The sequence below is a fragment of the Rutidosis leptorrhynchoides genome, chromosome 1 (genome assembly GCF_046630445.1).
Source record: "Rutidosis leptorrhynchoides isolate AG116_Rl617_1_P2 chromosome 1, CSIRO_AGI_Rlap_v1, whole genome shotgun sequence".
NCBI lineage: Eukaryota > Viridiplantae > Streptophyta > Magnoliopsida > Asterales > Asteraceae > Rutidosis > Rutidosis leptorrhynchoides.
Genome location: NC_092333.1, coordinates 34,878,048 through 34,892,434, shown reverse-complemented (window position 1 = coordinate 34,892,434; position 14,387 = coordinate 34,878,048).

Genomic DNA, 14,387 nt, shown 5'->3' with positions numbered 1-14,387 from the left:
ACATATAAAACCATCTTATTCGAAGATTTAAACTTGTAATCACTAGAACATAGTTTAGTTAATTCTAAACTTGTTCGCAAACAAAGTTAATCCCTCTAACTTGACTTTTAAAATCAACTAAACACATGTTCTATATCTATATGATATGCTAACTTAATGATTTAAAACCTGGAAACACGAAGAACACCGTAAAACCAGACATACGCCGTCGTAGTAACACCGCGGGCTGTTTTGGGTTAGTTAATTAAAAACTATGATAAACTTTGATTTAAAAGTTGTTCTTTTGAGAAAATGATTTTTCTTATGAACATGAAACTATATCTAAAAATCGTGGTTAAACTCAAAGTGGAAGTATGTTTTTCAAAATGGTCATCAAGACGTCGTTCTTTCGACTGAAATGACTACCTCTTATAATATTGACTTATAACCTGTATTTCTGACTATAAAATTATACTTTTTCTATTTAAATTCATAAACTTAAGTTCAATATGAAACCATAGCAACTTGAATCACTCAAAACGGATTAGAAACGAAGAAATGACGGGTAAAACAAAATTGGATAAATTTGCTAGTTTTAGCTACGAAAATTTTGTAACAAATCTAGACTAAACATATCCTAACTAATTTATATTGTATTATACATATTATGAAATCTTGGGATACAATAGACACGTATACAATGTTTTGACATATCATATCTGTCATACCCCGTCCAAATCCTCTTGAACGAATACAATAACATCTGGTACCATTGCGATGAACGAACCTCTAAATGCCATGAATGACTCCATGTAATATGAGAAAATGCACAGCGGAAGATTTTTTTCATACCTGAGAATAAACATGCTTAAAAGTGTCAACCAAAAGGTTGGTGAGTTCATAGGTTTATCATAAAACAATAAAATTCATCATTTTGATAGACCACAAGATTTAAATATAGTACATCTATCTCGTGTACAAAACCATTTTCATAATGCTTAACAGAGTAGGTTCGTATCCTTTTCTCCCCCGTAGGTTGCCTCGCGATTTTTAAATAACCGTACACATATCTCGTGCACAAAAATAATATACACATAACCTGTGTATAAAATCATTCTCTCGATACATAACATTCACTTTGCTTTCATAGCTTGGATTGGTAACTGACCTTAACATATAATGCGCATCAATAATATCCCCAAAATAGAACATCTCGTCTGTATAATATATAAACCTCGAAGTACTAAATGCCACACCCACTAGCTCTTTCGTCTAGTGAACATTCTGGGTGGAGGTGTTAAACCCGATAGCTACCTTTAGGATTCGCGTGAATTAGGGCCATACCCGATTCTAATTCTTAGGTTACCAAGAAATAATAATCAGGGAAAAATATTCACATCAATTGGTGGCAATTATCATGTCCACATAATTCAATAATAATCCACAGAAACTTCTGTCTGTATAATAATTCATTCGAGAAATGTTTTGCTTGTGTCTATGATGTGTGCAGCGGAGGTGTAGTATGAAATACTATTATTTTTAATACGAAATACGGTACAATTTACACAAGTTTTAATTATTTTGTTTACGGATGGGATATACCTAAATCTTGCTACAACACTATAGGCAGTGTACCTAATCGTAGAGTAGTATAGTTTTTAGTAAGTCTGGTTCGTTCCACAGGGAGTTGGTTGATTACGTACTATATATTTAACAACTATATTTATACAAATACATAATTATATATAGTAATAATAATATATAGAAGGGGGTTTTTACCGTTTAATGACCGGTTTGTCGATTTTATATTTTAAGCGTAAAGATAAATAACGATAATATAAATGACATAATTTAAATTGCGATAAAGTAAATTGCAGTAATTAAAATGACAGTAAATAAAGGTACGATGAGAAATATGAAATAAAAGAATTATGCTTATTTAAACTTCCGTAATCATGATGTTTGACGTTTTGATTTTAATTAATTGTAACCTGGGTTAATTGTCCTTTGTCCTGATTTATTTGATACCTATATGGTTTTTGTCCATAATAGTCCATCGGTCATAATTATAAAATGCTCGTCAAATTAACCTTATTCCTGAAGTCAAATATTCCAACTAATTAGGGATTCGAACTGTAACAAGGTTTTAATACTTTATTTAATGATTACACCAGGTTATCGACTGTGTGTAATCCAAGGTTTTAATACTTTGTTAACAATTACACCAATTATCCTTGTATGTAATCCACCCATATTTTAATGAGATATGAATATTAATTTACCCACTTGATCAGAATGAATAATCAATTACCTAACCCAAATAATTAATTAAATGATCGTAAAAGATGTCGTATAAACGTCACTAAATAGGACATACATAATCATTTTAATAATTATTAGATTAACTAATTTAAAGATAGGTTCGACAGGTTCCAATGATTTGTCGCTCAATTAGACAATATCCCCTATCTATTAATAGTCATTGTCCAATGTTCACAAGTGTCGGTCTTTTGTCCAAACCCAAATTATGGTACAAAATCCAATAACCCCGTCTTAATATTTAGTTTAACATCACGATTACTTCGGCTCAAATAAGCATAATAATAACTTAGTTACGAGACATTAATTTAAAAAGAAAGAACATAGCTTACAGTGATTATTTATCGCGTAGCGTTACACGGACAGAGTTCCTACTTTAAAACCCGTAAAACATTTCTTACAATAACCCAATTATTATTAAACTTAAATTAAACTTAATATTATAAATATAAATATTAATTTATATTACAGAAGAGAGAAAGAGTGTGTGAAGGTGTAATCATTCGTCTGAATTCGTTGGCCTTTTATAGATGTTTCCTGATTTTGGAAGCCATGCGATCGCATGGCATTCCTTTATTATTCCCATGCGATCGCATGGACAGGCTGGCCAGCACTCTCTCTTGATTAAAACGTGGGCTGCTCGAATAATTTAATATATATAATATAATATATATAATTATATATATATATATATATATTATATTATATTCTTGTGCATAGTAGACTTGTAATTTTAGGTCCGATGACTCACGCGTTGATGCTCGGTTTATGTCCCAGTTCTGGATTTTCGAACGTCTTTTTGTACACGTAGATATCTTGTACTTTGCGTTTCGCGGCTTGCACTCTTGTAATTTTTAGACATTTCTCATCAATAAATTAAACTACTTGAATTATATCTTGTACATTTGAGCTTTTTGGTCATTTGCGTCTTCAAATCGTCATTTTCTTCTTTTGTCTTCGCACTTATTTATTTAAACGAATATTACATAAAAATAGAACAATTACAATTAAAAGCTTTACATATTGGAAGGATATTGTGCCTAAATATATGTTCATTTGGAGCACTATCAGTCTATCTCGTCAAACATTTATAAAAGCATTTCATGTATTCGCAGTTCAAAATATATTTCAAAAGCATTTAATAGAGCAGTTATAAAAAAAGCACATGTATTCTCAGTCCCAAAAATATAAAGAGTAAAAGGGAATCAAATGAACTCACCCTACAATATTTTGTAGTAAAAATATTCATACGACTAAACTGAACAATGCAGGGTTGGCCTCGGATTCACGAACCTATATCATTTATATATATATTAACACATATAATAGTAATCAAACAAATTTAAATATTATTAGAGATATAATTGTTATTTTAATATATTATATGTTTCATTAATAACTTAATTAGATATATTTATTTTTGTATAGAAAATCTTTATTTGTTATATTAATAGTACTAATAATAATAATGATAAAAATAATACTTTTACTAATAATGATAATAATAATAATGATATTAATACTAATAATACTTAATAATAATAATTCTACTACCAATTATAGTAATGATGATAATGATATTACTGATAATGCTAAAAACGAACATATATTTCATAGCATTATTCCTCAAGAAAGACAAGCTTTTAGTTGCAATTGTTCTATTTACAAGTGATATTCGTTTAAATAATAAAAGGTGAAGACAAAAGACAGATTCGACGAATTGAAGACGCAAACGACCAAAAAGCTCAAAAGTACAAAAGACAATCAAAGAGGTTCCAATTATTGATAAGAAACGTCTCGAAATTACAAGAGTACAAGATTCAAAACGCAAAGTACAAAATATAAAATTGTACGCAAGGACGTTCGAAAATCCGGAACCAGGACCAGAGTCAACTCTCAACGCTCGACGCAACGGACTAAAAATTACAAGTTAACTAAGTATATAAATATAATATAATATATAATTAATTATATTAATTATATATATATTATATTTATAAATAAAAACCGTCGGCAGAGAAAGACTCCAAAGTGTGAGCTGGAATTTCAAACTCCGCGACTCGCGGAGTTTGAAGGCAAAATATGCCGCGAGTCGCGGAGCCCCAAAATGAAAAACTCCCTATAAAGCAAACCGAAATCTGATCATTTTCATCATCTTTTTTCTCCTCATTCATACGATATATATATATATTTATAATTTATATTTTAATTTTAATTATAATTCTAATAATAAGGGTATGTTAGCGAATGTTGTAAGGGTATAAGTCAAAATTATGTCCGTGTAACGCTACGCTATTTTTAATCATTGTAAGTTATGTTCAACCTTTTTATATTAATGTCTCGTAGCTAAGTTATTATTATGCTTATTTAAAACGAAGTAATCATGATGTTGGGCTAATTACTAAAATTGGGTAATTGGGCTTTGTACCATAATTGGGGTTTGGACAAAAGAACGACACTTGTGGAAATTAGACTATGGGCTATTAATGGGCTTTATATTTGTTTAACTAAATGATAGTTTGTTAATGTTAATATAAAGATTTACAATTGGGCGTCCCTATAAATTACCATATACACTCGATCGGACACGATGGGCGGGGTATTTATATGTACGAATAATCGTTCATTTAACCGGACACGGGAATGGATTAATAGCCACTAGAATAATTAAAACAGGGGTGAAATTACATTCAAGGGTAATTGGTGTAATTGTTAACAAAGTAGTAAAACCTTGGTTTACACGCAGTCGATAACCTGGTGTATTCATTAAAGAAAGTATTAAAACCTTGTTACAATTCGAATCCCCAATTAGTTGGAATATTTAACTTCGGGTATAATAATAATTTGACGAGGACACTCGCACTTTATATTTATGACTGATGGACTGTTATGGACAAAAACCAGACGGACATATTAAATAATCCAGGACAAAGGACAATTAACCCATGGGCATAAAACTAAAATCAACACGTCAAACATCACGATTACGGAAGTTTAAATAAGCATAATTCTTTTATTTCATATTTAATTTCCTTTATTTTATATTTAATTGCACTTCTAATTATCGCACTTTTATTTATTGTTATTTAATAGCACTTTTAATTATCGTACTTTTTAATTATCGAAATTTTATTTTATCGCACTTTTATTATTCGCAATTTCATTATCGTTATTTACTTTATGCTTTAATTTAAGTCTTGTATTTATTCTTAATATTTTACATTTGGTTTTAACTGCGACTAAAGTTTTAAAATCGACAAACCGGTCATTAAACGGTAAAAACCCCCCTTTATAATAATAATATTACTTATATATATATTTGTATTTTTATAAAAGTAAACTAATATAGCGTTAAGCTTTGTTTAAAGATTTCCCTGTGGAACGAACCGGACTTACTAAAAACTACACTACTGTACGATTAGGTACACTGCCTATAAGTGTTGTAGCAAGGTTTAAGTATATCCATTCTATAAATAAATAAATATCTTGTGTAAAATTGTATCGTATTTAATAGCTATTTTCTGCTAAAATTAATAGCTATTTTATACCCCCACGCTACGACATCAAGTATTTTTGGCACCGCTGCCGGGGAACTTTCTAAACGCCGGAAGCGCAACGCTAATAAAAAAAAAAGATTTTTAGTTTACTTCTATTAAAAATTCATTTTTATAAAAATACGTTTTAATTATTCAAAAATATAAAAAGAAAAACAAAAATATAAGTATTTTTAAGATTTTGTTAAATATTTAAGTTTTATAAAGTTTCTTTATTTTTATCTTATAAAAACATAAGTTTTATTTAAGTATTTTGTTTTTATTTAAAAAATATAAAAAAATATATATATATAAATCTAGTTTTAAGATTTTTATTTATAAAATTATAAAGTGATTCTATTTTTATTTAAGTTTTAAATATAAGTTTTAATTATACACATATTTTTTTTTATATAAACAGAAAAAAAAATTAAAAATAGAAAATAAAATAAAAAAAAAAAAAACGCGTAAATTAAAACTGCTCCAGAGTTGAAATTCTGAACCCCGCGACTCGCGGGGTTTGATGTTTTAAATACCGCAACTCGCGGAGTGACTCTGACACGCGACAGAAGCCCTAATTCAGCATTAATTACGGTTAATTATTAATTATTATTATTATAACCCTAACTAATTATTATTATTATAATTACTTTTACTTTTTATTTAATTTATATATTTTAGTTAAATTAGTTTAATTAAATTGTAAAATTAGTAGTTTTATTAAATAAATAATATAAAAATAATATTTTTATAAAAATTGTAATTTTTACAACTTTTTGTATATTTTTATAGTTTGTCCCTTTTTAATCGTTGTAGCATAACTTTTGTATTTTTAGCTCATATTTAGTTTTAAACTTAGTTTTTGCCATAGTTATTTTTACTCCTAGATTTTTAGGCTTTGCCGTAGAATTCCTTAAGTGCTTTTTCTTTAGACTAAGATTTAGGTACTTTAGAATTTTGCGACGCCTTTTTAAGTTTTAGTTTCTTTTTAAGTTATTTCCATTTGGGATATAGTTTTTCCTGTAAGCTTTAATATTTTTAGACACCTTTTACTATGTATCAATTATCATTCCAATTAGTAATTTCAATTTGCGATTATAATTTTAAGTTAGTTGTAGTAATAAGGTTAGGTTAGTCAAAGTACTTTTAAGTTTTTATAAGTTTCTTTTATTTTTCCGTCACTTTTTATTTTTCAACTTTTTTTTTTTTTTTCGACGAACTCTTTTTCTTTCTTATTTCTCGCCATTCTAGTTTTTAGGACTTAGAACTTTTTCTACTTCTTATCTAAATTTCTTAAAATTACGAAAATTTATTTTGAGTGGTTAAATTGATAGACATCAAAATTTTCTGGTTCGTAGTAATAGTTGGATTTGTACGTGGACCGGGTTATTGGAGCCAAACAGTCCTCAATTATATTGAGACCAAACGAATCCTGCCCCTCTGCTGCATCTTTTGGCTATTCGAAACGTGGGCAAAATCAGAAAAGTCTATTGATTGGATAACTTATATAATTTTTCTTTTTTTTTTAAAAAAACTAATAGGATATTCAGTGAATGCACCGAGCAAGACGTTCATCACCTTTTGTACGTTCACCACCTGTAACTAGATCAAGACATTTAGCAAATATAACCGCCGTTGATTTTTCTTTAGAATCGTCATCCAGTAGACCAAGTACTTCAGTTCAAATTTCCGATAATCCATTTTTTGAACCCGACCTCACAATTGAGAATCCGGAAAATATTCAGGAACGGTTCGTAGATCCTGAACCATTAAACTTTCCTCCCGAGCCACCAATCATTCAAACAGAGATTGTTGAGGAACGAACCATTAAATCAGAATCATCTAGTGATACCGATTCAACAAATTCAATTATGGAGAATCTGGAACCTTTAAGTATGGAAGACCGAATGAGAGCTAAACGCACTGGCCAAGGTCACGCAATTACTCATCCAGACATTAATGCGCCAGATTATGAAATCAAAGGACAAATTCTACACATGGTGACAAATCAATGCCAATTTAGTGGTGCGCCGAAGGAAGATCCAAATGAACATTTACGTACCTTTAATAGGATCTGCACACTATTTAAAATCCGAGAAGTGGAGGATGAACAGATATATCTCATGTTATTTCCCTGGACTTTAAAGGGAGAAGCCAAAGATTGGTTAGAATCGTTACCTGAAGGGGCGATTGATACATGGGACGTTTTAGTTGACAAATTTCTTAAACAATTCTTTCCTGCATCTAAAGCCGTAAGACTTCAAGCAGAAATTGTTACGTTCACACAGAAGCCAAATGAAACTCTATATGAGGCGTGGACAAGATATGGAAAGTTATTAAGAGGATGTCCGCAACATGGTTTAGACACCTGTCAAATAGTACAAATATTCTACCAAGAATGCGACATCACTACAAGAAAAGACATAGATATAGCAGCTGGTGGTTCTATTATGAAGAAAACCGAAACTGATGCTTACAAAATTATTGATAACACTGCTTCCCACTCACATGAGTGTCACCAAGAAAAAGATATCATTAGATCATCTAAAGTAGCTAGAGCCGATTCTAGCCATGACTTAGATTCCATTTCCGCAAAGATAGATGCTGTGGAGAGACGAATGGAAAAGATGACTAAAGATATTCACTCAATACGAATTAGTTGTGAGCAGTGTGGAGGGCCACATTTGACAAAAGATTGTCTCAGTATTGAATTAACAATAGAACAAAGAGAGAATATTTCATACATAAACCAAAGGCCTGGAAATAATTATCAGAATAATTATCAACCGCCAAGACCGATTTACAATCAAAACCAGAATTATAACCGAAATATTCCATACAACAACCAACAAGGTCCTAGCAATCAACAAGTATCCAATAATACTTACAACCAGCAAAGACCTAATTTTCAAAACAAACCACCACAACAAACCGATGATAAAAAGCCGAATTTAGAAGATATGATGACGAAGCTAGTTGAAACTCAAACGCAGTTTTTCACCTCTCAGAAACAAACCAATGAACAAAATGATCAAGCATTTAGAAATCAACAAGCTTCTATTCAAAATCTGGAACAAGAATTGAGTAACCTAGCAAGGTTAATAGGTGAAAGAAAACCGGGAAGTCTACCTAGTGATACAAATGCTAACCCCCGGAATGAAACAGCTAAAGCTATTACCACAAGAAGTGGCACAACACTTAAACCACCTGAAATACCTGTAACTTCTGATGAAACCATTCCTACTCCACAAGAACCACAACCTGATCAAGATAAGGAAAAAGAACCGGTAGTTGAAAAGATTAATGAAGATAACACAGTTAAGGATAAACCTTATGTTAAACCATATCAACCACCACTTCCTTACCCGAGTAAAATGAAGAAAGAGAAACTTGAAGCCGAGCAATCCAAATTCTTGGATATGTTTAAACAGATATATGTAAATCTTCCTTTCATTGATGTGATTTCAGGAATGCCTAGATATGCTAAATTCTTGAAAGATCTAATCTCAAATAGAAAGAAAATGGAAGAACTCTCGGCTGTTACTATGAATACTAATTGTTCAGCAGTGCTGTTGAATAAAATACCAGAAAAACTATCTGATCCAGGAAGTTTCACAATTCCATGTTTTCTGGGTAGTCTTAGTTCAATAGAAGCATTGGCAGACTTAGGTGCTAGTATAAATCTAATGCCGTATTCACTATACGCTAAACTAGACCTTGGAGAATTGAAACCAACCAGAATAAGCATACAACTAGCCGATAGATCAATAAAATATCCTAGAGGGATAATGGAGAACATGCTAGTTAAAGTTAGTACTTTAGTATTTCCAGTATATTTTGTTGTTTTGGACATGGAAGAAGATTCTCAAGTTCCTCTCATATTAGGAAGACCATTCTTAAACACGGCTAAAGCAATGATAGACGTGTTCGGTAAGAAACTGACCCTAAGTATAGAGGATGAGAGTGTTACCTTTTCAGTTGATAGAGCAATGCAACAACCACAATCTGCAGATGATACATGTTATTATATGCAAACTATAGATGCACATACAGAATTATTAGAAGAATTTCCAGAATTACAAGGAACAGGAGAATGTTCTTTAGGAGAAGGTAATGAACCAATTGATGAAGCTGAAATGTTAGCTACACTTATAGCTAATGGATATGAACCAACAACATAAGAAATTCAAATGCTAAAAGAAGAAGACAGATATCGATATAAATCATCGATAGAAGAACCTCCAAAATTAGAGTTAAAGCCACTTCCAAACCATTTGGAATACGCTTATTTACATGGTGAATCTGAATTACCTGTAATAATATCGTCTTCTCTTACTGAAAATGAGAAATCACAACTCATTTCTGTGTTGAAAGCTCATAAACCAGCCATTGCATGGAAGATTCATGATATTAAAGGAATAAGTCCTTCGTATTGCACACATAAAATCCTTATGGAAGAAGGTCATAAAACGTATGTGCAACGCCAACGAAGACTAAATCCTAATATGCAAGATGTAGTTAAGAAAGAGATTATTAAACTGCTAGATGCAGGTTTAATTTATCCAATCTCTGATAGTCCATGGGTAAGCCCAGTTCAATGCGTGCCTAAGAAGGGTGGCATGACTGTCATCACAAATGAGAAAAATGAGCTTATTCCTACTAGGACTGTAACAGGATGGCGTGTATGTATTGATTAAAGAAAATTAAATGACGCCACCAGAAAAGATCACTTTCCCTTACCTTTCATTGATCAAATGTTGGAAAGATTAGCCGGAAATAGCTACTATTGTTTTCTAGATGGATTTTCCGGATATTTTCAAATTCCAATAGCACCCGAGGACCAAGAGAAAACCACATTCACGTGCCCTTATGGTACTTTTGCTTACAAACGCATGCCATTTGGACTTTGTAACGCCCCTGCAACCTTTCAAAGGTGTATGATGGCGATTTTTCACGACATGATAGAAGAATGCATGGAAGTATTCATGGATGACTTTTCAGTCTTCGGTGATACATTTAAATCATGTCTAGTTAATCTGGAACGAATGCTAATTAGATGCGAAAAATCAAATCTAGTACTTAATTGGGAGAAATGCCATTTCATGGTTAAAGAAGGCATCGTTCTTGGACATAAAATTTCAAAAGAAGGAATTGAAGTGGATAGAGCTAAAGTAGATGTAATTGCTAAACTTCCACATCCCACCAATGTTAGAGGAGTTAGGAGTTTTCTAGGGCATGCCGGTTTTTACCGACGTTTCATAAAAGATTTTTCTAAAATTGCCACTCCTATGAATAAACTCCTAGAAAAGGATGCTCCATTCATCTTTTCAGATGAGTGTATCAAATCTTTTAATATTCTTAAAGAGAAACTCACTAATGCACCGATCATGATAACACCAAATTGGAATCTACCATTTGAACTAATGTGCGATGCAAGTGATTTTGCAATGGGAGCCGTTTTAGGACAAAGGATTGAAAAACGATTTCAACCTATATATTATGCTAGTAAGACGTTACAAGGAGCACAAACAAACTATACAACTACTGAAAAAGAACTCCTTGCTATTGTCTTTGCTTTTGACAAATTTCGTTCATATCTCGTTCTATCCAAAACGATAGTCTATACCGACCATTCTGCTCTTAGATACTTATTTTCAAAACAAGATGCTAAACCAAGATTAATCCGTTGGATCTTACTCTTACAAGAGTTTGATATTGAAATCCGAGATAAAAGAGGAGCAGAAAATCTCGCCGCTGATCATCTTTCTCGTCTTGAAAATCCCGAATTAGAAGTTCTAAATGAATCAGCCATACAAGACAACTTTCCTGATGAATATCTATTGAAGATAGATTATAAAGAAATCCCATAGTTTGCAGACTATGTAAACTATTTAGTTTGTGGATTCCTTGAAAAAAGATTATCGTACCAAAGACGAAAGAAATTCTTCAGTGATATAAAACACTATTTTTGGGAAGATCCACATCTGTTTAAAAGTTGTCCCGATGGAATAATACGCCGATGTGTATTTGGAGATGAAGCTAGTAAAATATTAAACCATTGTCACACAGGACCAACAGGAGGGCATTATGGGCCTCAACTAACAGCAAGAAAAGTTTATGAAGCTGGATTCTATTGGCCTACAATTTACAAAGACGCACACCTTCTTTGCAAATCCTGTGATGCATGTCAAAGGGCCGGAAAAATAAGTCAACGTGATGAAATGCCACAAAATGTCATCCAAGTATGTGAAGTATTTGACATTTGGGGTATTGACTTTATGGGTCCATTTCCAAAATCTCATAATAATCTATATATACTCGTAGCCATTGATTATGTATCTAAATGGGCGGAAGCACAAGCTCTCCCAACTAACGATGCACGAGTTGTAGTCAACTTTTTAAAACGTCTTTTTGCAAGGTTTGGAACACCGAAAGCTTTAATAAGTGATCGGGGTACTCATTTATGTAATAATCAACTTGAGAAAGTTCTTAAAAGATATGGAGTAACTCATAAAATCTCCACCGCATATCATCCACAAACAAGTGGACAAGTTGAAAATACCAACCGAGCTTTAAAACGTATTCTAGAGAAAACCGTAGGATCAAATCCGAAGGAATGGTCAATTAAATTGGAGGATGCACTCTGGGCTTTTAGAACAGCCTACAAAACTCCAATTGGCACCACACCTTTTAGACTTATTTATGGAAAAGCATGTCATCTTCCAGTAGAAATTGAACACAAAGCATTTTGGGCTTTGAAGACATGTAATCTTGATTTACATGAAGCCGGACGTCTACGATTAAGTCAACTAAACGAATTAGAAGAATTAAGACATGAAGCATACGAAAATTCGTTAATCTATAAAGAAAGAACGAAGAAATGGCATGATAAAAGAATCAGAAGTGCAAAAGAATTTAAAGAAGGAGACAGAGTTCTTCTTTTCAATTCACGATTCAAGCTATTTCCTGGAAAATTGAAATCAAGATGGTCTGGACCATTCATAGTCAAAAGAGTTTTCCCATACGGAACGATAGAATTGATAAATTCAAATGGGATTGAATTTAAAGTTAATGGTCACAGAGTTAACATTACATACATGGTCCGATGGAAGTCGACAATGAAGTTAATCATAATTTCGACACCACAGCTAACTAAGTGTGGGGAGAATCAAGTCTTTAAAGGATAATATGTATTTCTGTTAGAGTTAGATTGTCTGTTTTCGTGTAGTTCTCGAAAATGGAACCCGAATGGTCTTTCCCTAGCAGACCCTAAAGAACTAGTCTTCTCCCCCCATTCTGAATTTTTATTTTTTTAGGTTTTTACAAAATGAAGACTGCCTGTGAACTAAACCATGGTCTAATGCTACACGCTTTGATCACTAAAAGAAATAATGACATACTACCGAGTGAAATAGTATCAGTAATCAGAGAAAGAATGGACGGAGTTAGAAAAGAATCCAGATGCGAAGATAATAAGTTACAATTTGGTAAAGGAAAATCAAAATCCGCAGCGAAAAGAAGAGCACGACACCTAGAACGATGTCACAAATGCAGAAAATGGTCACATGGAGGTAAATGTTCAAATAATCAAACCTATTCAAATACCGAATTTGTTACTTTATGCAGAGACGGACCGTTCATATGTTTAGAAGAAAAGACACTGAATGCTCGAGGTTACGCCTATGTAGCCATGGAAAACCAATTAAACCGACTATCTTATGAATGGGATAGATCATATAACTAAGAAATCTATTCCACAGGTATGTCTGTACAGTTTTTATTTTTATTTTTATTTTTAACCTTTTGATAATAAACGCTAATTTGTTCGCTAAAAAGTATTAAATTGGTATTAAATAAAATTAGGTTTGGCGACCGAAATTATTGATATCATTCAAAAATTTATTACATCACTGCGAAATTTAACGTTTATTCTTAAGGTATAAATATCTTTAAACAATCAACCCAAAATATTTCAAAAATTCGTCATGAGTTAAATTAGGTCTTGAAACCGAAATTACTTTACCGAAAAGAGGGGCGCATATTTTTGATAATATTTGATTGATTAAAGTGGGATAAAAAGACAAAAAGATTTTTAATTTTATTTTTACCATGTTTTTAAAATTAATATTTAAATCTTAAATTAATATTGTAAACTTTGTAAAAACAATATTTTTAAAATTGTAAATATTTGAAAAAATTAATATAAGTTTGGTATGAATTTATAATATGAATTTTTAAATTAAGTTTGGTGTGAATTTTTAATTTTTAAAATATAAATTTTTAATTTTATGCATTTCAAATTTTAAGTTTGGTGTGAATTTTTAATATTAATTTTGAATTTTATATTTAAGTTGTGTGAATTTAAAAACAAAAATTTACTTTATCTCATTAAGTTAAAAATATGATTTTTAAAATTCGTCGTAAGTTGAAGACTAGGTCTTTGAACCGAAATTGCTTTACCCGAGGGAGGGACGAGAACTTTTATTATCATTATTTTTAATCTTATTGAATTAAAGTATGCCAAAAACATTAAAAAACCAAAAATCTTAGCTTTTA